Source organism: Macaca nemestrina, chromosome 3 (genome assembly GCF_043159975.1).
Source record: "Macaca nemestrina isolate mMacNem1 chromosome 3, mMacNem.hap1, whole genome shotgun sequence".
NCBI classification, from domain to species: domain Eukaryota; kingdom Metazoa; phylum Chordata; class Mammalia; order Primates; family Cercopithecidae; genus Macaca; species Macaca nemestrina.
Window position 1 is genome coordinate 19881036 of NC_092127.1, and position 24412 is coordinate 19905447.

A 24412-nucleotide genomic window follows, 5' to 3' on the forward strand; every position below is an offset into this window, starting at 1 on the left:
AATTTTTAAAAAATGTCTGACATTTACCAACATAAAATTAGTGTTTTAAATAGAGCACTTATTTCTTTTGTTTACTCATTCCTCCTAAAACCAGCCCTGATGGTTAAGGGAGGAAACAAGAAGCACTGTCTCGCTATAAAAGTGGCATTAAGCCAGATAAGCCTGGTGAAGTTTCATGATGCCAAGTCGTTAAATAAGCTCTCTACAAGGACAGAGTAGGACCTATCTGCACAGAAGAAAGTCTTATGGAAGTTGGGAGTGGTTAGAAGAAAGCACAGCTATTCCCCAACCACCTCGAAGAAAATACAAGGTTGGTCTTAGACTGTGAAACTATTTATTCAGATTCTCACTGGGATAGTCCAAATCCCACAACCTCCTAAGGCATATGTGGGCTGCAACTCTTATTTTTAAGAATCCTTAAAATTCTCAGTGGATTTGATTTACAGTCCAAAAGAGGATAGTCCACTCCCCTGTCCTAAAGACTTACATAATAATTAAGGTTTTGGGGGGAGTTACAAATAACAGAACCCACATCTGGCTAACTTAAAGAAAAAAGGAGTGAGATGTCATTGGAAAGATACTGGAGTAGCCCATGGAACTGAGGGATGAATTAAAGTACATGATCCTCTTCTTTAGAAAGCTGCCATCGATGTGACTCAGCTCTGAAAACTCCCAGACTCTCTGCCTCTCAGGTCCAAATTTCTATTTCCAAGGCAAGAAATTGAAACAGTTCCATTGAGTCAACCATATACCAACCAACAGTATCACATGGAGCAGGCTTGGATGCCGGAAGATCCTCAGTGACTCCAAGGCATCCACGGTTATCTAGACTCAAAGAGTTCCATCTTATTCTGAGCAACACATTTTCTATATATATCTAACTAGATCTTTCCATTAGGCTAAATATAAATGTTAGTTTGGTGCAAAAGTAATTGTTGTTTTTGCCCTTGAAAGGAATGGGGTGGGTGGGAAATGACTGTGCTTCCTTCTAACCACTTTCAACTTCCTAAGACTTTCTTCGTGCAGAAAGGTCCTGCTCTGGCCTCTAGAGAGCTCATAATACAACTGGGGGATGAGGTCTGCCTTAAAGAGGAGAAAGCCTGTGCGGGGAGGCTAGTGGGGAGGAAATACGTTTAGGAAGAATTCCTGAGGGAGATGTTCCTATGTCCCTCAAATTCAAATACCAACTAGAGTCACATTTAACCAGTAGAACAACCATTCTTTTCCCAGTAGCAGTTATACTGAGAGCCGCACCAGCTTCTAGTCACTGCCTGGCAATCTGACAGTGTGAGGCCTTCAGATACATTGTTTTTTGGTTTTTGTTTTGTTTTGTTTTCTTTCTGCCTCCTAGATTCAAGGGATTCTCCTGCCTCAGCCTCCCGAGTAGCTGGGATTAAAGGTGCCCGCCACCACACCCCGCCAATTTATTTTTTTTGAGATGGAGTCTCCCTCTGTTGCCCAGGCTGGAGTGCAGTGGCATGATCTCGGCTCACTTCGAGCTCCGCCTCCCGGGTTCCCGCCATTCTCCTGCCTCAGCTTCCCGAGTAGCTGGGACCACAGGCGCCCGCCATCACGCCCGGCTAATTTTTTGTTTGTTTAGTAGAAACGGGTTTCACCCTGTTGGCCAGGATGTTCTCGATTTCCTGACCTCTGGCGATCCACGGGCCACAGCCTCCCAAAGTGCTGGGATTACAGCCGTGAGCCACAGTGACCGGCTGTTCCGGTACATTCTTATGCTGAAAAGTTTAGGAACAGAGAGAGCTGACAATACCAAGTTCAAAAGCAGTTTCACCAGTGGAATCTTCCCTAGGCATGCAGCCAAGACTGCTCTTCTTCCTCAAACTCCTGCAGGAGTGGTTACCTTCTGGGACCTGGCATTACCATAAAGTGTTTTGTGAATCTACATGCTCCCCAATCATTATCATTAGGCTGAGCGATATATCTTACCCATATATTTCTCACTACTTTTAAATATGTATTATTGTTGTGATCAAGGAAAGCATTCCTAGGACGTGTGCAGTGGCTCATACCTGTAATCCCAGCACTTTGGGAGGCCGAGGCGGGTGGATCATCTGAGGTCAGGAGTTCGAGACCAGCCTGGTCAAAATGGCGAAACCCTTTCTCTAAAGAGAACAAAGCCTACGGGGCTTTTCTCTACTAAAAATACAAAAATTAGTCGGGCGTGGTGGTGGGCACCTATAATCCCAGCTACTCTCGAGGCTGAGGCTGAGGCTGGAGAATCTCTTGAAGGGCGGGGGCAGTGGGGAGGGTGCGGTGCAGGGAGGTGGGGAGGTTGCAATAAGCCGAGATCGCACGTCTTCACTCCTGCCTGGGCAAAAGAGTGAAACTCCGTCTCAAACAAACACACGAGGGTCAGCGCGGTGGCTCACTCCTGTAATCCCAGCACTTTGGGAGGCCAGAGGTGGGTGGATCACGAGGTCAGGAAATGGGGACCATCCTGGCCAACACGGTGAAACCCCACCTCTACTAAAATTACAAAATTAGCCGGGCATGGTGGCCGGCGTCTGTAGTTAATCGGGAGGCTGAGGCAGGAGAATCGCTTGAACCCGGGAGGCAGAGGTTGCAGTGAGCCAATATCGCGCCACTGCACTCCAGTCTGGGCCACAGACCGAGACTCCGTCTCAAAAAACAAACAAACAAAACAAAACAAAACAGAAAGAAAAGCATTCCTGACTTCACAGTAGTTGTATACATATATGCATTTCCTCAGTCAACAAGTAATTCCAGTAACTATTACGTGTGGGGATGTCTCAAAGGTTTGCTGTTAAGAAAGGGCCACTCTAGATATGATGTGATAAGGCATAACATGAAAGATCAGCAAATGTCCTGGTATAAAAGGAATAGAGGACAACTGGATAAAAGGAACAGAGGAAACAGGGCCAAGGCAAATCTGATTTTTTAGGCCACACCTGGCTGTGGCTTTAGTCAGAAGTAACTCAAACTAACTCTAAAGCCATTCTTCATAGTAACTGCACTTCGTGATATATAAAATTATGTCTCATAAAAGCTGTGTTTAAATTAATGGCATATTAAATAAACATGTATTTACACTGGGTTAACTGTAGTAATTAAAATTAATTAGTATGCTAATTTCATGAAGTTAAACTCAATAAAGTTAAACTTGCTAGGAAAACAAAAAAGGTGGCTCATGCTAAAAAATGTTGGGAATCACTTTAGTCTTTGCCATTCCTGTGACAAATATGACCTCGTAAGTGATCACTGACTCTCTGAGAAAAAAAAAAAAAAATTCCATAAGGAAAGAAAAATCTAACAAGCCTATTGCTAATTATTTCACTTCAGTTGTAACCAGACATAAAGGAAATTCAAATGAATTCGAGGTTGACATTGGTCTAAGGAACAATATTTAGCTTTGAAGGTGAATTTCAGCATTGCTTTCCCTTTTGCTGAATTTGCAATTTCCCATATGGTAAGTGATGCTGATTTGAAATTTGATTTTACTGTCATTTTTTTCCCTAGCAGGTCTCTTAATGACTGAGTTCCAAATTTTGGCTAAATGCTCCAATTGCTGAGCCATAAAGCTGGTACAGTTCTAAAACTATTTTTCAGACAAACTACCATATAAAGCAGTGTTTTAGTGTCACTGTCTGGAGCCTGCGTGGCAGGGCAAGGAGTCTGAGGCAGAGGTGGGAGCTTTGCCAGCTGAAATACGGGCACCTAGACTGTGCAGTTCTGCAGCATGCCTTGTTCTCAGGGGATGCCACAATCACATTGCAGGAACAACTCAAGGCTCCAACAGCAGCAGAAGCATCTTGTTTCCCATTTCCTAACTCACAGCCTTGCAGTGCTTGTCAAGCCTTCATTTCCTTTTGTGCTTCAGGAGAGAAATTGTAGCCTGGTGTCAGCATGGTGATTACCTGACCAAAATGGAATTATGTTGTAGACTGGTAAAGCTGTACCTTCTCATTCCTTTTAACAATGATTTCAATCCCTTTTCTACTTCCCTTTCTATCACCCTGCATTCTCTTCAGTCTCTCTTTCTCCTTGCAGATAGATGATGATAGATACATAGATAGATAGATAGATAGATAATAATAATAATAATAGATAGATAATAATAATAATAGATAGATAGATAGATAGATAGATAGATAGACAGATCTCCATTTCCATCTTTTATCTCTCCCCTCTTCCTAATACAATTCACACCAACAGGACCACAGGCTCCTAGGGCCTCAAGAATCCAAATAAATAGCTAACAGAGTTTTGCAACACCACTCAGAGTCAGGCAGATCTAATTGTAGGTAGCATCATCATTTTCCACCAAAGAAAAGAGAACAAATCCAGGAACAATCAGAGGAAAAATGAAACATTTTTTGTTATTGCTTTTCTTTCTTTCTTTTTTTTTTTTTTTTGAGACGGAGTCTTGCTCTGTTGCCCAGGCTGGAGTGCAGTGGCCGGATCTCAGCTCACTGCAAGCTCCGCCTCCCGGGTTTACGCCATTCTCCTGCCTCAGCCTCCCGAGTAGCTGGGACTACAGGCGCCTGCCACCACGCCCGGCTAGTTTTTTGTATTTTTTTAGTAGAGACGGGGTTTCACCATGTTAGCCAGGATGGTCTCGATCTCCTGACCTCGTGATCCGCCCTCCTCGGCCTCCCAAAGTGTTGTTATTGCTTTTCTTTGGAACTGTGAATAATGTCTTTAAATGTCTTTTTAGGTGCTTAATATGTTAGGTCTAAAACTGCCTCGTTGTCCAATTGAAATATTAAGTCACCAGATCAATGATGATACAGTTTGCACTGTTACATTTTAAGAAATAGTAATGATAATAACAATTAACCTCTCCTATGCATTCTTTGTACAATGCAGTGTGCACTGTAACTCTCCTCCCCCACCCTGTAGTACATCTGCTGTTTCTCATGCTGCCTGGAGAGCAAACATATTTTCACTCCATCGTGTAACATGGATATCAGGTGCTGGGGGAGGGGACAAGGAAAAGGATGAGAGAAGGGGAGAATGATAAACAGAGAAAGACAAAAAGGGCACAGAGAAGCGGAGAGAAATGTATATATACGGATACATTCTGGACTTCAGGAGGAAGAGAGGTACTGCCTGACTGTTCTCTCCCTGACACTTTCTCTAAGGGGTCCAGGTATACACACAGCTGCATCGTGTCACTGCAGGTCACTCCCAGATTTGTTCCTGTTCATCCAGGAAGAAAGGAAATCCCACCAAAGATTGAGAGACATCAATGAGTGTATTTCCAAAGAAACTGAAAGAAGATATTTCCATTTGGCCCTCTTACCGTCTATCCAAGCTCAGGAGGGAAATGCATTCAAGAACTTGAATGGCCAGCACAAATTCCGTCCAAGCCATGGAGCAGGGAGGGCAGATGATACCAAGTGTCACACCGGACGGCCGTCTTGCTAATACACCTCGGGATTACATTTGCATTTACACAAAATGTGAGCTTCAGGAGCCAGACGCATTATTTTGGTTAATAGTTTGGCATGTTCTCAGTTTGGAACCCTGAGCATATGTGATGAGTCAGTAATACAATAAAAGTAATGGGGAAGCATTTCTTTCCCCAATGGTGAATTTCTATCCTACTCAGGCAACAGACTTTCCAAATCAGCCATCACAGCTGTCTCCTTCATTCATACCATTTGCCATTAAATATACCCAAGTAGGAAAAAGAGTGTCTTTGTATTTGCTGTTAAATGTAATCAGAAACAATCTTTATGATCATTTGGGATCAGTATCATCAGCATAATCACAGCTTTAGAGAACAATAATCATACATACGTGTGGTATAGATATGCGGGGAGTCCAATGCAGAAATGCAGAAGAGCCAACGTGCCTGTTAATATTTTACGAAAGCTGCAATTATTACTGAAAATTAACTAATTTACATAAAGGGACAACTTCATATGGAATTTTTTAGCTCAAAGTGTTCAACAAAGTAGAAAAAATGACAGGGGAGGAAGAAAAACCTTAGCCCGTACATTGATGCCTGACATGATACGATTAGAAGTAATCTATATTTTGCAAGTTTAAGAATCATCTCCAGTTAAGATGTAATATCTTTGTGTGAGAATGTGCAGTGACTCCTAGAGTCAATAACTATGTAAGTATCTGTGTGTGTCCATTTATTGTGTAACAGAGAGATGATATGTTAAAACATGTTCTCTTTCTTTCTTCTTCCTCACTTGTTTGCATATGACATTTCCCCTCTTCAACCAGAAGATTCCATCTGCCTCGGGGAGAATTAGAATTACTGCAGAAATGCAAAGAGAAAGAAAGTTTTTGACTGCCGGAATAGGATTTTGAAACCCATAGAAATAACAGTCTTGAAAGCCTATAAATTTGAGAGAGAAAAGGGATTTCTAAAGCCTCAAAAACTTCCTTTACATCTAACAAGCAAAACTAGCAGGACTGATCATAAATTCACACTAAGCCATTGCCAGGAAGAATTTAGAATGTGCCATAAAGTTCCAACCACAGAAATAAAACTGAAAAAGGCAACAAAAAAAGCAAATATAAATAAAAAATAAACAGACCAAAAAAAAAAAAGACTACAATACAATAAGTTCCAACCAGAACGAAAAGGTTGCACTCAACAGGTTGTTTTGCAATTGTAAGTTTGTGACAAGGGAGTTGTGAGAATGTATGGGATAATATGCCTGAAGCACTGAGCACAATTACTGTCGCTGAAAAGAATCAAGCTATAAAATATTTGAAGAGATTTATTCTGAGCCAAATATAAGTGACCATGGCCTGTGACATATCCCTCAGGAGATCCTGAGAACATGTGCCCAAGGTGGTCAGGAAGGCATGAGACATCAATCAAATACATTTAAGAAATATACTGGCTTGGTCCAGAACGGTGGGACAACGGAAGGGGGTGGGGGCGGGGATGGAGGGGCTTCCAGGTTATAGGTCAATTTCATGTTCAGGTTAAGATACAAGATTGTGGAGACCAAGGTTTTTTTGAAGTCTCGCAGTGGCTGCCCTTAGAGACAACAGATGACAAACGTTTCCTATTCAGACCTTGCATGTTGTGCACATGTACTCTAGAACTTAAAGTATAATAAAAAAATTAAAAAAAAAAAAAAAAATTAAAAAAAGGTGCTAGACTCTCTTCAGGATTGGGAGAGCCTGGAAGAAAAAGATCTAGCTATGTTAATAGAGTTTCTCTACAGATGCAAATTTTCCCTCACAAAGGACAGCTTTGCAGGGCCATTTCAAAATACAGCAAAGAAACATGTTTTGGGGTAAAACATTTTTATTTTCTTGTTTGTCGTGTACTGTTATGCAAGAGTCAGATTGGAAAGTAAGTCACGATACATAGGCTTAAATAAAACCCATCTGATGAGAATTTATGATTTGTAGGGCATGACTCTCCAGACCTCTTAGATAGGAATTTGGCTAAGATAAGAAAAAAATCAGAGCTTAGTCCTCAATTCCCAGCATTTGATAAATACTCTCATGTTTATAAAAACATTATTACAGTTACCACACTACCTGGTAAATATTACCTCTCTACTTGTCTGCTCCCATCCCACTAGACTAAAATGGATTGAGGGCAGAGATTCCATTTTATTAATTCCTTCATCCCTAACTCCTATCACAGAGCTTGGTACTTTATAAATTTTCGTGGAGTGAATGAACCTCACTGGTTCTCTGAGACAAAGAAGGCGTGCAGTAAGAAGGTCGAGTGGTCCTTGCTGTTTGTTGTTCATTTACATGACACCATCATCTCAAGCACCAGTTTGTGGTTGGTTGTGTAAAAGAAAATAAAAACCTAAACAGTCTGAGTTTTAGATTGGGTAAGGATGAGATTTTTTTAACCTTCTGATGATAAAATAATCAGATGGGCTACCCCAAAATGTGGAGGACTCTTTATGCTTAGTGAGCTTTTCGAGATGTCAACAGTATCTGTCCTGGATGATTTAGACATTCCCTTGTCTGCAGAGAGAGAACTGGGCTGGATCATCTCTGAAACTGCCTTCAGCTCTCTATTATCACTACATGATTCTATTAACCAGTTAATATTTTTCCAGTAATTTGCCCTTAGCAACTGCCTAACAACATTACAGGTTCTTCCATCAGATTCAATGATGTGATATTAATCTAATATAACATACCCTCTCTGCCTGTTTCACCAACACCTCTCATTCCTTGACCCTTGAATAATTATTCAAGGACATCTTCTTTCCTTTTCTTCAACTAAACTAAGACCATCCTTAGGGCTTTAAACCAGTACCCATCATAGGCTCAGTGCTTACTAAAAATCTATCTGTAGGTTCAGATACTTCATTCACCAGGCCTTAAATTCTTCTGTTGGATACAGTGAATTCTAGATCTCTCTTCAAAGAATCATTATGTTAGTATATTCAGTTTTTTGTCCTCCATTTTAAAGTTTAACTTCCTTGTGGTTTCAGTAAACAACGTTTTTCACCAGTTTAATCAGTAGTTCACATCTGTTCCCCTGGTCACCTACTCCATCCTGACTCATCTCAGTCACCTGCTTTGACCTGCCTGAGTCACCCCTGGTCACCTGCTCTGACTTAAGTCACCTTTAATTACCTGTTCCTAACCATCCTTCCTGCCAAACTACTCACCCCGCCACTCTGGCTCATACCCCTGCTCTCTTTAAAATAGCCAATTGGAATTAGCTTAGACTGTGTGGTCCAACCCTAGCCAATAAGGGAACGACACAGCAGTCGGGGCTATGTGTGTCAGGAATAAGAACCCCTTCCCCTCCCTTGTTCAGGTATGCTCTCGTCATTACTCCATTTGTGAGTCGTACCCTTCTGTAGAAGTCAAAATTGCCTTGCTGAGAAAATTAAATTTATGTTCAAGTGCATTTCTTTGCAGCACCAAGGAACGAGCATTTTGTTTCTAACACTTCTGTTTCCTTCTTTCATCCCATCCAAATTGTATTCTTTTTTGCTGTTATAAACTAAAACCAACTGCTAACCATAAAAATCGGATTCAGAATCTGGACGTCCTCACATTTCAAAATACCTGAAAATGCCCAAACTCACTGTAAGACTGTGTCTATCTTTGCTGGGCAGTATCAGCTGATATCTGTCCACTCACAAAGACAGACTGGAGAAGAGAATCCAAGGGTCAGAGGATCAGGATAACACGGTAGCTCATTTCTTTCTCACCTTCCAACCTTTCTACCATAGGACAGAGATTAGAACTGTTTATTTAAAAGGATTTACTGGCACAATAGCTGTTATAGCTTCACAAAATAGCTGACTTGTCCCTAAGGAGAATTTGAATCTGTGTAGCTTCATGAGGCCTCGAGTCAAAGGTAGCTCTTTCCCCACCAATTTAGACGTGGTTCAACTTTGCCTCTGCTGGGCATGTCTTCTTTATGCTTGGTTAATCAAGTGAATGGGATTCAGTAATAGCAATAACTGCCCTCTATTGAGTGCCTAATATGTAACAGGCCCCCTAGCCAGGCAGTGCCACGCACATAGTGGTCTGCACGGATGGCAGCCCTGGAACCACGCAATGCTGCAGCCAGGCCTGCCATACAATCATATAATTCAATTGTAACCGCAAAGGGTAGAATTGCCATTCCCATTCCAAATGAGGAAAAAGTCTCATGAAGGTATCTAAATTGACCATGATCACACAAAGAGTGAAGAATAGAGCTGGATTTGAAACTCAAGTGTGGTAACCAAAGACCCTGCTATTGTCAGGAGTTCTGCTCCATGCTGTGGAATTCAAAAATAAGCAAGTGGGGCTGGGTGCAGTGGAGGCAAGAGGATCACTTGAGGCCAGGAGTTCAAGACCAGCTTAGACAACATAGCAAGATTCTGTCTCCACAAAAATTATTTTCTTTTCGTTTTTTAAATTAAAAATTAACAAGTGGACCCGGACTTTAAAGACCCTGAAATGCAGTTCGAGAAAACAAGACATATTCATGTAAAATTAAATAGCAATGAGGCCAGGCACGGTGGCTCATGCCTGTGATCCCAGCACTTTGGGAGGTCAAGGTGGGCGGATCACGAGGTCAAGAGATTGAGACCATCCTGGTCAACATGGTGAAACTCTGTCTCTGCTAAAATTACAAAAAATTAGCTGGGCGTGGTGGCACGCACCTGTAGTCCCAGCTACTCGGGAGGCAGAGGCAAGAGAGTCACTTGAACCTGGGAGGTGGAGGTTGCAGTGAGCTGAGATCACAACACTGCACTCCAGCCTGGGCAACAGAGTGAGACTCCATCTCAAAAAAAAAAAAATTAAATAGCAATGAAATGTTGAAATAATAGCTCAAGTCAAAAGAGAAAATGTGTCACGGGGCAGACCATGATTCATTGCTAAATGGACCATATAGCAATAATTGTTACAACTGTTTAGAGAACACAGGTTTACAAATATTTACAAGTTTTGGTAAACATAGTCCATGTACTGGGAATTTCCAAATAAGGCCCTAAAACTGGCGGTAACACAAAGGCAAATAATAAGAGAAAGACATGACCTTGCTTCTATTGCACAAAGTCCTCATAGAAGAGAAACCACCAGGCACTTGTAGGGGAGGAAAAAGATAAAGGGTCTGTGGTAAAAATTTCAGAACTCTGTGAGAATGATTAACGTGACTTTTTTTTTTTTTTTTCTTTTAGAAAGTTTTGACTTCAGATTTAGCTTATGGCCTTGGGAGCTCAGGTTTAAAACGTGTAATGTGTAAATTATATTATTTGAAGTGAAAATGTGATACACACTTTGGGTTTTGTTTTATAATTTAATATAAAATAAGCTTTAAAAGGTATGGTTTTTACAAAGAAAACTTGAAGGATTTTGTCTTTTAAGACTGATAAGTAGGAGTTGCACTGGCAAAATCTAAATAGTAACTTCCAGTTTAATTCTAATGTTGATGGATGTGACAACTAAAGCATTGTGTTCTTCATGTTCCTGTGAGTAAAGGAGATGTGATAAATGCTACTGTTTTCTCTTTCAAATCTGCATCGCAGATAGTAGTCATGTGCACTTTTGACTAAGACCAAGTAGATGAGAGTTTATAAGAAGCCTAGGAACCGAATGCCAAATTTAGACTTGGGTTTTGAATCCTTCCTATGCCAGAATGATGATGCTTTCCTTAAATAGTTAACCAACTGGTTTGTTAAGCAAAGCACGTTACAGTAATAAAACTAAGGGGGCAGAGATAAGTATGCCTCTACATAGTTATATATGACTAGAGAAGAAAGACTAGTATTTTATAGACCAGTAGTGTTTCTTCCCAAATGCTAGTCCCATAAGGCAGGGTCCCCACCTGCCTGCCACAGACCGGTCCTGTTAGGAACTGGGCCACACAGCAGGAGGTGATTGGCAAGTGAGCGTTACTGCCCAACCTCTGCCTCCTGTCGGATCAGTGGCAGCATTAGATTCTCATCGGATCGTGAACCCTATTGTGAACTGTACATGTGAGGAACGGAGGTTGTGTGATCCTTATGAGAATCTAATTCCTGATGATCTGAAGTGAAACAGTTTCATCCTGAAACCATCCCCTTTCCCCTCTTACCCATCCTTCCATCCCCCTTCCATCTGCCATCACCCCACCATCCATGGAAAAATTGTCTTCCATGAAACCAGTTCCTGGTGCCCAAAACGGTTGGGACTGCTGTTATAGATCTTAATATGCAAATCACTTTCACATGTGCGTAACCTTGGAAACCACCTCTGAGATAAACATTATTATTGGCTCCATTTTATAGATGAGAAATTGACCTTAATGGAGTTAAATGATTTGCAGAACCATACTTAAACACAGATTTCCTAATTCTGACTCCAAGAATTAAAAAAAAAAAAAAAACCGTTGAAAGTGACTTATCCTCTGAGAAATACGGGGTAAGTGCCCTTCTTTATTTTCATTTACTGCTATGGGAAACATGATTACCCCTTCTAAGCCAATATGTCTTCATCATCAAGACACACAAGGTTTCAAAATGTAATTGCATTCTGATACACATAAGGAGTAAAAAAGAAGGAAATTAGAGACAGGTCATTCGTGGTTAAAAACACTGGCTTTGGAGTCAGACTGGCATCAGACTCATCCTCCAACTTTTACTAGTAATGTGAGCTTCAGGAAGCTGTTTGACTTCTCTAGGCCTCAGTTTCCTCATTTGTAAAAGAAAAGTAACAAGATCTAACTCTTAGGGTAGTTCTTATCATTAAAGAAGATAATACATTCCGAGAGCTTAGTTAATATGTGCTCAATAAATGTTTAAGTCTACTGCTATCATTTATTCAAAAAGTATTACATTGAGTGTGTATTAGATGGTGGGAATACTGAAGGAGAGAATATGGTGCTTGCCCTCATAAGTTTTGTATTTTAACCCCAGTTGCCACTAAAATTTTTATCATAAAGTGCATTATTTAAAAATTTCTGAGCATTATTCCCAAAACATATATGTATATGTTAATTTATAAATTATATGCATATATTACTATACTAAAAATTATGTGCATTATAAAACGTATACAATAAATGAATGCAAAAGAATAAACAATTAAGATCATACTGAATTATCTTGCACAGTCTTTGGAAGGTACATAGCACACTTTGAAGACCATTGTTTTAGCCCAGGGATTAGCACATTTTTCTTTAAAGGACTGGATAGTAAATAGTTTTGCAGACCACACAAAGTCTCCGCTGCACAATCCTCTTAGCGTTTTTTAAAAAAATTTTAAGCAACCCTTTAAAAATGTAAAGCAATACTTACCTCCAGAGCTTTGCAAAAACAAAGCTTGTGCTGTAGTTTGATCATCCTGGCTTTAGATCACAGACTGTTCTAGAGTAAATGATTTCAGACAGTGAACTAGTAAATACATAAGTTCTAGATGAAAGAAACTGTTTAGCTCAATGGAGAGTAAGGGAGAGGAGATCAACTTCAGCTAAGATGGTCAGAGAAGATCACATCTAAAGTGAGGCTGGAAGTTGGGGAAGGAGCCAGGCACGGAAGACAGAAGAAAGCCTTCCAGGCAGAGGGAAGAACAGGCAAGGACAAGGTCCTCAGGTGGACAAGAACTTGCTCGACCAAGAACTGACAGGAAGTCTGTGTGCCTAGAACTGGTGAAAGGGGGGAAAAGAGCAACGTGTGAGATGAGGCTTGTGAGTTGGGCAGAAGCCAGTTTTGGGGAGTTTTGAAGATGATTCCCACCAAGTAAAGCCTCTGAAGCAGAAATGTAGTTAGAGAAGCTAAAATCAGCCGATTGTATGTCTCCGGAATGTGAACAAAGTGAAATAATAACCAGAAGGTGGTGGATCAAGGACTGGTTCCTGGGGCAGAAATAAGAGTTAAAGAGAAGTCAATTGTTTTGATTATGTCCTCAAGCTATTGAAGACAATTATTAAACTTATAAATCCTTTATTGTTATTCAACCTTGAAATAAAGTCATGCTGTTCTGACTTTCATGAACCAAACCAACGGAGTTTAGAACAAAGCCCTTATATTCCCATGTACACATTTTTTTTAAGTTGCTCTCTTCAAATTAAAACGGCATTAAAATGTCTTCTTGGAAGACCACACAGAAGCAGGTAACACTGGTTGCCTCCAGGGAATGAAATTGGGCATCTGTAGCACAGAAGAGGGAGAGGGACAATACACCACGTATCTCATTGTGCTTCCAGAATTTGAACCGGGTCACTCTAATCCCTAGTCAAAATGCAAATAAATAAAATTAAATTTAAATTAAAACTTTTAAACCACATTAATTTTGTGTAACCTCAGAAGAATGAAACAGTTCTCTAAAGATTCATTTGACTGAGACAAACAGGCACTCTTGCCATTCAAATAAATATTAACAAAATGTGATTAAGGTAACGACTTTGCAAAGTGGGTGTGTACATGTAACAGCATGATACACAGAAATGCATAAATAATGAAAAAATCACTTTAACAGAGAATGGAAGCAGTACAGGTAATTTTTTTTTTTTCTCAGTCAGGCTGGGCGCAATCTCCGCTCACTGCAAGCTCCACCTCCCAGGCTCAAGTGATTCTCCTGCCTCAGCCTCCCAAAAAGCTGGGACTACAGGCCCACGCCACCACGCCCAGATAATTTTTGTATTTTTAGTAGAGACAGGGTTTCACCATATTGGCCAAGATGGTCTTGATTTCTTGACTTCATGATCTGCCCACCTCTGCCTCCCAAAGTGCTGGGATTACAGGCGTGAGCCATTGCGCCCAGCCCAGTACAGGTAATATTTTAAAAACCAATTTATACATTGGAAAACAGAGTTGGCAGTTCCTCAAAAAGTTAGAGTTACCTTATGACTCAGGAATTCTACCTGAGGTATATTCTACCTAGGTATACTCCCCAAAGAACATGGAAACATATGTGCCCGTAAAAACTTGTGTACAAGTGTTTACACTAGCTTATTAAAATAGCTAGGAAAGTAAAAACAATCCAATTGTCTACCAACTGATGAAGGGATGATTAATATGTAGCATATTCATGTAATAGAATATTTTTCTGCAATAAAGTGAAGTGCTGATAAATGCTACAACATAGATGAATTTGAAACCTTATGCTAAGAGAAAAAAAAAGCTAATGACAAAAGACCACCGATTTTATGATTCCATTTATGTGAAATATCCAGAATAGTCATATTCACAGAAACAGAAAGGAGATTAGTGGTGGCCTAGGGCTGATGGGGGAAAAGGAGGATGGAGAGTGACTGCTGGTAGGTACTAGGCTTTGTCAGGGGGCATAAAAATATCCTAAAACTAAACCGTGGTGATGATTGCGTAGCCCTATGCATATTTAATGAGTATACTAAAGCCCATTAAATTTTACACTTTAAATGATAAATTGTATAATATGTGAATTGTATCTCAATAAAGTGTTTTGGGTTTTTGTTTGTTTGTTTGTTTTGAGACAGAACCTCTTGCTGTAGACCAGGCTGGAGTGCAGTGGCATGATTTTGGCTCACTGCAACCTCCACCTCCAGGGCTCAAGCTATCCTCCCAGCTCAGCCTCCCAAGCAGCTGGGACTACAGGCGCACACCACCATGCCAGGCTAATTTGTTGTTGTATTTTTCGTACAGATGAGGTTTTGCTGTGTTACCCAGAATGGTCTCCAACTGCTGGGCTAAGCCATGCACCCACCTCGGCCTCCCAAAGGGCTGGAATTATCAGCATGAGCCACTACACCAGGCCTGACTTTTTTTTTTTTTATATCAACTTACAAAGGGCTATTCAAGTACCACATTGTAATGTAAAGTATAGGTGAACTGTCACTGAAAACAAAAGAATAACAATGTCAATATATGAACACTCGGATTTATAAAAATGGAAACCAACAAATCTTCTTTGGTTACAAAAAAAATCAGTTGGGGTTTCGTATTGCACAGAAAGTACGATCTCTGTGGAGTTAGTTATTCTGAAACACATCAAGTTGCCTGCAGCAATCCTCTTTCCTAACTGCCCTTGATTGCACAAGGTGCAGGCTAAAGAAGTGAAAATATTACAAAAATATTAAAAGTCCAGAAATCAATGAGAATGGCCTTTAGGAAGCACTTTGATATACACAGACATTCAACTTGTGTGCGTCAGGACTGAAATCCCTTCTGCCTATGAGAGAACACAGGTCATGAAACTACAGGAAATCTGCAAATAGATCATCCACTTGTGAGTAATAAAGAGTTGGTTCACTGTACATGTATGCCTGATTCCTATAAATCACCCTCTATTGCTAACAGATTGTCATACTGATGAAGTTGGCAATAGTTTCTTTTGTTTTGTAAAATATTCCTATTTTACTTTATAATAAAGTTTTATTTTGCCAATTTTGAAAACTCCTATTAAGGAAGGAGACAACCCCTCATATTGTCTTATGCCCAATTTCTGCCTCCAAAGAAAGAAGTAAAAACTAAAAGGCAGAAATGGAATCCACAGGCAGATAGCCCAGCAATAGCCACAGGCAGATAGCCCAAGGCCTGGTAGTTAAAAATCAACCCCTGACCTGACTGTTTGTGCTATCTATAGATACCAGACATTGTATGGAAAAGTATTGTGAAAATCCCTGTCCTGTTCTGTTCCGTTCTGATTACCGGTTTGTTCTGATTACCGGTTCATGCAGCCCCCGAGTCACATAACCCCTGCTTGCTCAATTGATCACGACCCTCTCACATGGACCCCCTTAGAGTAGTAAGCCCTTAAAAGGGACAGGAATTGTTCACTCAGGAAGCTCAGTTTTTGAGACATGAGTCTTGCCAATGCTCCAGGCCAAATAAAGCCCTTCCTTCTTTAACTTGGTGTCTGAGGGGTTTTGTCTGCGGCTCCTCCTGCTACGCTATAATTAGTGTTTGAGAGATTCATATAGTAATTGATGACATTATATACTATCTACAGTAAATCTCATTCTTGCCACATAAAATAATTCCAATGAGTTATCTTATACAGTCACATTCAAGTTCCCTACAAGAAAATTCAATGGCTACAGAGAGGTCTATTTACTCTTTTCTCTAAAACTAAATTTTTAAAGACTTGGCTCAGTCTTGATTTTATAATTTTATGAAAGCAAATGATTTCAGGAATGATGTGTTCAAAGTATTTTTCAAACTTTTCCAAGGCATAATGATAAGCTAAAACAAATTTATTCAGTTTATAAAACAAGATAGAAAAGTATATAATAGGGAGGAACTTGTTACAAACATTGGATAAAAATTATATATTTGCCAACATTGTCATCCATTAAAAGATGAATTATGGCTTATGGTAGGTCTCCTAAAATACTATAATTTATATCTTCAGTCTGGATGTGTTTCTCTCCTGTAGACTCATATATCCAGCTGCCTATGTAACATCTCCACATAAATGTTTAATAAATATCTCAACCTTAACAAATCCAAAGCATAGCTGCTGATCTTTGACACCCAAACCAACTCCTCCTGAAGTCCCTCCCTACCTCAGTTAAGGACAACTCAATGCTTCTAGTTGCTTAGGCCAAAAGCTTTGGTAGCAATCTTGATTCGAATTTTTCTCTTAAATGCCACATCTAGTCATTAGCAAATCCTTCCAGCTCTATTTTCAAAATATTACAGAATTTAAACAGACTTTCCCTGACTTCCACTGCCACTTCATAAACCAAGCTACCATCATTTCTTACCTGAATGTTGGCCACAGATTCCTAATAGGCTCACTCATTACTAATAGGCCTACCACTAACTCATACAGTAGCTTTGTGCAAATTAGAAAAAAGTGCCCTTCCCCAAGAACATCTACAAGAACACTGTAGAAATAAACACTATACAAAACTCTGATGCCAACAATGTCACGGCCTCCCCAGATTGTGGTACACTTGTGCAATGCACAACCTGCCTAACTGTACAAAACTGCCTTGCTTGTTAGCGTGATATATTTTTATTTATTTTTCTTATTTATTTTCTACTTCTCCCAATAGCATTTACTCTTTGTGAGGGCTGGGATTTCAGTGTCTTGTTCACTGTTGTAGCCCTAGCACCTAAACCATACCTGATACATGATACACACTTAATCAATAGTTGTTGACCAAAAATGTCCAAAGAACAAGGGTTACATCACCAAAGACCCTGGGCATGAGCTGCCAGCAGGATAACCTAAATATTCTTCTGAAATCACTTCATTAGATGTACATCCTCAAGTACTGTTGATGTGGAAAGAGGATTTGAAAACAGGATCTCTTTGGATGGTTAATTTCCATTGTAACAAACATTGTCATGAAGAAAATCCTTAGTAATGTGTAAGCCCCAGCTGCAGGCAGCACAGTATAACTGAAAAAGGAAGTGGATAGAGAGGTCAACCACAGGCCCTCCAAGTCCAGAGTGTGACAAAGCATGGAGACCTGAAAGAATGCGCTGTGCTGGGTAGGAATCCAATTGCTTCTATGTGGAGAGGAGCAGAGAAAGAGGAAGATAGATAGATGGGGCCTTTGTCATCTCTTTTCTGGCCTTGAGATGAGTCGTCATACCTAACCATGACCTTTAACAAACTTTACAGAAGATTGGAAGGTTAAGGACAAATCTGTACAATAAACAGATTTATTTACAACAGCGAATAGAAAGAATTGACCTTGGAGCCCAATGGCCCAACCCAATCCGTAAATCCCAACCAAACTCTCAGCAGGCTGGTTCAACCTCCACCGAAGGGATGCCCCCTAAATGGCCATGTATTTGTCTAGGTCCAACTCTGACAGCACCGCCCCAAAATAAAAACTTTCTCTACCCATTTAAATGCCTATTTTTGAATTTCCTTCTCCAAAATGATTATCAGTGGGAATAGTCAGCCCCTACAAATAATATCCCATTGTTTGCTCTCAAAAATGTAAAGTTAGACACGCATGGTGGCACACCTATAGTCCCAGCTACTTGGGAGGCTGAGGCGAGAGGATCACTTGAGCCTAGGAGTTATGGGCTATAGTGCACTATGATTGCACCTGTGAACAGCCACTGCACTCCAGCCTGGGCAACACAGCAATATCCCATGGCTAAAAAAACAAAAACAAATAAATTTAATTTTTTTAATTTAAAAAAATATGAAATAAGATGAATCAAATAAGACAAACATACTATTTACAGGATACTCCTTAATATGTGAGTTATTCGTCCTATGTAACACCAATGTAGGACACCAATATCCTGTACCCACTGCACTGTACTTTTTCAGTTCTTCCTCCAGAGTGAGCTGAAGAGATTAAGACAGCACATTTCTCCAGCCATGTTCTAGCTTCAAATTCCATACCCCACATGCAAATGCTTAGTAAAAGAAGCCATGAAACATCCAGATTTGGTTGGTGGGAAGGATGTTTTTAATTCCGTAGGGCTTAGCTGTGCTTACACAATGGAGGCTTTATCACATAGTGCTTGAGAGTGAGGACTCTGAAGCTAGACGTGTTGAATTCCAATCTGAATTCTACTGGTTACTTATCTGTGTGTCCTTGGACACACTATTGAACCTCTCTGTGTCTCCATTTCATCAATAGCAAGGGATGGTAACAGAGTTAGTATGAGTATTACATTAATACAAATGAAAAGCTTACAAGAGTACCTGGCACATAGAATTTCCCTCAATAAACTTTAGTTATAAGTATTGCATTATTAAAGAGGGTATTTAGCATCCCATTTTGAGCATTTTCACTGGGACCCTTGTCAATTTCAGCCAGCCACAAGAATATTTAAATCCCCCTACTACTTCTGCATAACCAAAGGTGACTAGCAGAATGGTCTCTTTCTGAACATAGTCTGAACAAAAATAAATTCCAATCTCTATTCATAGAAGGCAAAAAACAAAAAAAACACACAAAAAAAAACCCTGCTTGTAACTCTTCCAATGACAATATTTTCCAAGTTCAAACAATTTTTTCAAGACCAGTTCTCATTAGGCACCTAGTTAAGAAATCTGGACTTTAGACTGATGGCAATGAAGAGGCAATGAAGAATTTTCTTGTTTTGTTCTGGTTTTTTTCTTTTTTTTTTTTTTTTTTTTTTTGAGACAGTCTCACTCTGTTGCCCAAGCAGAAGGGCAATGGTGCAATCTCAGCTCACTGCAACCTCAAACTCCCAGGCTCAAGCGATCCTCCCACCTCAGCCTCCTGAATAGCTGGGACTACAGGCATTGTGCCACTACACCCGACCCAGAATTTTAAAGGAAACATGACTTGATCAAACTTGTGCTTTGAGAAGAGCACTCTGGCAACACTGTGAGAGCAGATGAAGGGCTATTGAGAAGGAAGTCCAAGTGCAGGCCATTTCGATTACCTAGACAGGAAATAAGAAGGACGAAACCCAAGGCAACAGGTGAAGGGATTGTGCCAAACCATCTTCCATGGCCATCGCACCTCCAGAATATCAAATTTAGTAATCACCTATTTTTCAGCTTAATCTAATAACATTTGACTTGTATGATGTTAAAAAGTGGTGGATGTGGCCAGGCACGGTGGCTCACACCTGTAATCCCAGCACTTTGGGAGGCCAAGGTGGGCAGATCACGAGCTCAAGAGACCGAGACCATCCTGGCCAACATGGTGAAACCCCATCTCTACTAAAAATACAAAAATTAGCCAGGCGTGGTGGCGGGCGCCTGTAGTCCCAGCTACTCAGGAGGCTGAGGCAGGAGAATCGCTTGAACCCGGGACTTGGAGGTTGCAGTAAGCCGAGATCACACCACTGCACTCCAGCCTGGTGACAGAGCGAGACTCCATCTGAAAAAAAAAAAAAAAAAAAAAGTTGGGGGTGGGTGGGTGCGTGGACTTAAACACTTGGCTTCCAGATCTCATACAGGAAAACATGAGCAAATGTCATCTATTAAATTACAGTATGTTTCCTATTAGTGAATGGCTTTGACTTTCCACAATGATGATTACCCTATAATAAAATTCAGCATTTAAAATAGAAAATTATTAGACTTGGGTAATGGCATCCTCTTCTCTGAAAACTTCCAGGACCTGAGCAGGAGGCAGAAAGGGCATAAGGCTCCTCTGGGAATCAGCACACATTCTCCAACAGGCCAGCAGAGTGAGGGGCTTGGAGGGCCAAAGGCCTCTGTCAGAAAGAACCATGGTTGCCGGATCCACGGCACCTCTTCTTTATTTTCTGAGGGCTCCAAGGATGAGCCTGGCAGCTACACTTTTAATGTAGAACAGAATTCAATTTCCAGTTCTTTCTCTTAACCTCTTTCCCTAGAACAAATGCAAAAGTAAGAATTATTTCTTCAATAATATGGTGTATCAGCATCTTTATTTTCTCAGCTGTGCAACTGCTTTTTAATATATTGTTTGGTCAGCGTTATCTTATTCGTATAGAACAAATAATGAAAGCACAGAGAAGAACAGTGGGTTACCCAATGTCACACAGCTAGTCAGTTTCCAAGCTGTAACACTCAACGTTATCCCCACTACACTTAGTAGACGCCTAGTGAGTCCTTGAATTTCAATCCAGGCCTCCACTCAGATATTGTTTTTGTAAGCAAAAGATAAATTAATCCTACCTTTTGAGAGACAGGACTCAGAAGAAAAAAAAACAAAAGAAATGTTAAGAGTAGATAACATAAGTGAGAAAAGTGAAATAAGTAATAATTTTAATCAGTGCCAGAAAAACATTTTCAGCAAATAATGGTCTCACTGATATTTTATAAAACATGAATCCCCATACACGGTATTTCTCTAGTTTCAAGAAGTGCTATAGATGAATTATTTAAAAAGTCATGTTTTCTTCAGCAAGCCTTCCCCTCTTACTTTGTTTTTGTTTTTTTCAGAACTACATCTCTAAAGATTTTTTTAAAAATTTTTATGCTAAAAGAAAATAGTAACTCTGTGACTGATGCTCCAGTATCCCAAGATACACACTGTCACATAAGCAAACTATGCAACACCGCATGATATAAAACAGTTTCCAGGAAAAAAATATTAATTTTATCTGGCACATCTGGCATATTTGGGGCCATAAGATTTGCTTTACTCACCATTAGATTTTCTTCATGAGTCTTTTCTAAAAAATAGACACATGGTGGTTTAAATTAACAAACTAGGTCTCTACACCCATAATTTCAAGCATTGTCTGTCTCTCCAGAAGTACACTAAGACTGATCTAGTTCTTTCTATTCTTAGATTTCTCTCTTTTATACTTCCCAACTGTCATCATCCTCCAACACAATCGAAAATCAGGTTAAGACAGACATAAATGCATGTTCCAAGGGCATTTACCTGGGAAGAGTTTTGTTCTCAGAAGGACAAAGTGTACCATAGATCCAGCATCCCCCAGACGCTGATCGGAGGTGAGTTTGCAATTCATACACACACTCGCATGTTTTTTCCATAAACTGAAATAAGACAGAAGGTCATAACATCTCCTCTCCACAAGGAAAAGGTAGCATGTTATTCTTAAGAAAAGTCAAAGGCGTGTGATTTTTTTTTTTTTTGTTCTTTAAGCATCTCACTAAAACATATTTCCATCACACTTGTGAATCAGTGATTCACCACCACCCTACACTCCTGGCTCAAGAAAAAGTACAGAACAGGATTTGGGCTGGAAAACTCTTCAGATCTGTAGCTAACAAAGAGCAGATTATTTAAAATACAAACCAAGCTGAAATCATGGCCTTTATTGGGCATCGACTATGCGCTAGGCACAGTCAGGCTTGCGTGTGCTATATCCTTACCACAGTCTATTGAGAAATGTATAATCAACTTAGTTTACAGAGGAGCGAAGTCAGGTTAGGAGGATTAAGTAATTTTTCCAACATAATACAACCAATACATAGCCAGGCCTGGATTCAAAGCCATATCTGCTTTAGTCACTTGTCCCATGAACATTTTACTAAGATGCTGTGAGCCAGGTATTGTTCTAGGACCTGGAAATATAACAGGGAGCTGACATTCTAGCAGGGAGAAAAAGCAATAAACAAACTCACGTGCGTGCAGGCTGTGTGTGTATAGATATAGATATACAGTAGATATAAAGTCAGAGAGTGGGGATTATCACCAAGAAAAATAAAGCAACTGAGAGGAGGATAGACAGAGAAGAAAAGAGGGTGCGGTTTGGATGGGGTGTCCAGGGAAGACCTCTGGGAAGGTGACATCTGGGCAGGGCCTGGATGGAGTGAGTGAAAAGCAGTGTCAGTATCTAGGGAAAGAGGCTTCCCGGCAGAGGGAGCATCAGGGGCAAAGGCTGAGAGGTGGTAGTGATTCTGCAGCACGGTTGAACTATAGCACCGAGATCCATGTGGCTGGAACTGCAGGCAAGAGGAAACAGAACAGGAGATGAGGCTGGAGGCGCAGCCAGTGGGAAGAACTTTGGGTCCTCGTGTAAGGAGATGACAAGCAGTGTCTGGGGCAGAGGGCTAGATGATCAGTTTCACTCCTCGCCACTGTCCTCTGTACGTCACTTCCACCCCCATAGTACCCAATGTCCTCTCTTGCTTGACTGAAGCCTGAGTCTCTGAAACCTGTTCTAAGACCCATACTGCCCTCACCTGTTTCTCTGATCATAGTTGCAGCTACGTGGCCACTGGTGGCTGTCCTTCTACACTATGGAAATTATGGACCTCCTAGCTCATCCACTCAGGGCAGCTTTCTGAGTGCTTCCTGGAAAACATCAACCCATGAAGACTATCATAGACTTTCCAAGGCACAGACCCATCGCTTCTGCTTCTCTGTGTTAAAAATATCCCCACGGATTTTATGCCTTGATTTTCTCCTCTTTGCATAAGATTCATCCAGCTTCACAACCACAGCCACATCTTCCAGGATGGAAGGACAAACACGAGCCCTGATTTTGCTCCAAATACTGCTAGAAGTCAGGGAAACCACAACAAACAAGATACAGCCGCTCCCCACGTGGAGCTCACATTCTCTGCATCCAGGTCACGCTCCTCAATCAGAAAATGGGTGAGGATAGAGAGGGAAATCTTCGTAGTCTGACGAAGTGATCGAAATAAAATGTTTGCATTGTTTTTAGTTGCAAATTTTTTAAATTTTAAAACATCAAATAACATTAAAGGAAGGCATGTTTTATGTTGGCCAAGAAAAAAAAGGCTTTAAAAGGCTGAAAAACAGTGGAATTGAGGGCTTTAGCAATGACCCTATTTTCATTATCTAGACTGAAGTAGTCCTCTGAGGGAAGAATTTCAAATGTTAGAACAGAGGAGGAAGTGTCATGAAATATGGCTAGAGGAGATGATTTGAGGACAGTGGAATCTCCTCAAATCACTCAGACTACTCTACATTTGCAAGGGCTGGCCACATTCAAACATAGGATTTGCAATCTTGTCAGTGCATTTGAGCATCCCCAACTCAGCGGTTACATCTCTATTCTTACTGATTCTGTTTCCCTGACCAGGACTATTTGATGTCCCAATAAGGTTCTACTCAGTCTCTTTTCTTTATTAAAAACCAATTCTAGCCAGGTGCGGTGGCTCACGCCTGTAATCCCAGCACTTTCGGAGGCTGAGGCAGGCAGATCACCTGAGGTCAGGAGTTCAAGACCAGCCTGGCCAACACGGTAAAATCTCGTCTCTAATAAAAATACAAAAATTAGCCAGGTATGGTAGCGGGTGCCTGTAATCCCAGCTACTCGGCAGGCTGAGACAGGAGAATTGCTTGAACCCAGGAGTTGGAGGTTGTTGTGAGCTGAGATCGTGACACTGCACTCTAGCCTGGGCAACAGAGCAAGACTCCGCCTCAAAAAAACAACAACAAAAAAAGGTAACTAATTCTAAGGCAGGGCAATCTGGATACCTGTCCCTTTATATTTATCCTTCAGAGCACATAACAATTTAGATCACCCAGCAGAGTCCTCGAAACTGATTGATTGATTTCCTCATCTCCTACTTGTCAATTGCCTATAGGCCTGTGCGTGTGGTAGATCATATTATATGTATAATGTGTCAATTTTATATACATGTGTATATAAATATGTATACATACATCTCTGTATCTTACATT

At 40.6% G+C, this 24412-nt stretch overlaps 1 long non-coding RNA gene across 3 annotated transcripts in view; it reads left to right on the plus strand.

The window, feature by feature from the left end:
• The window catches only part of LOC112424029 (uncharacterized), a 46446-nt gene that overhangs the window by 17784 nt on the left and 4250 nt on the right, over positions 1–24412 (plus strand). Inside the window, exon 3 of one of the 3 annotated variants that reach the window (XR_003014681.2) lies at positions 5124–6501. The exons of 1 other annotated variant lie outside the window; for it this stretch is intronic. This is a non-coding gene — a long non-coding RNA (uncharacterized lncRNA). Of the gene's footprint in view, positions 1–5123; positions 6502–24412 lie in introns of those variants that run through there. One more of the 3 variants, XR_003014682.2, reaches the window with a different exon arrangement.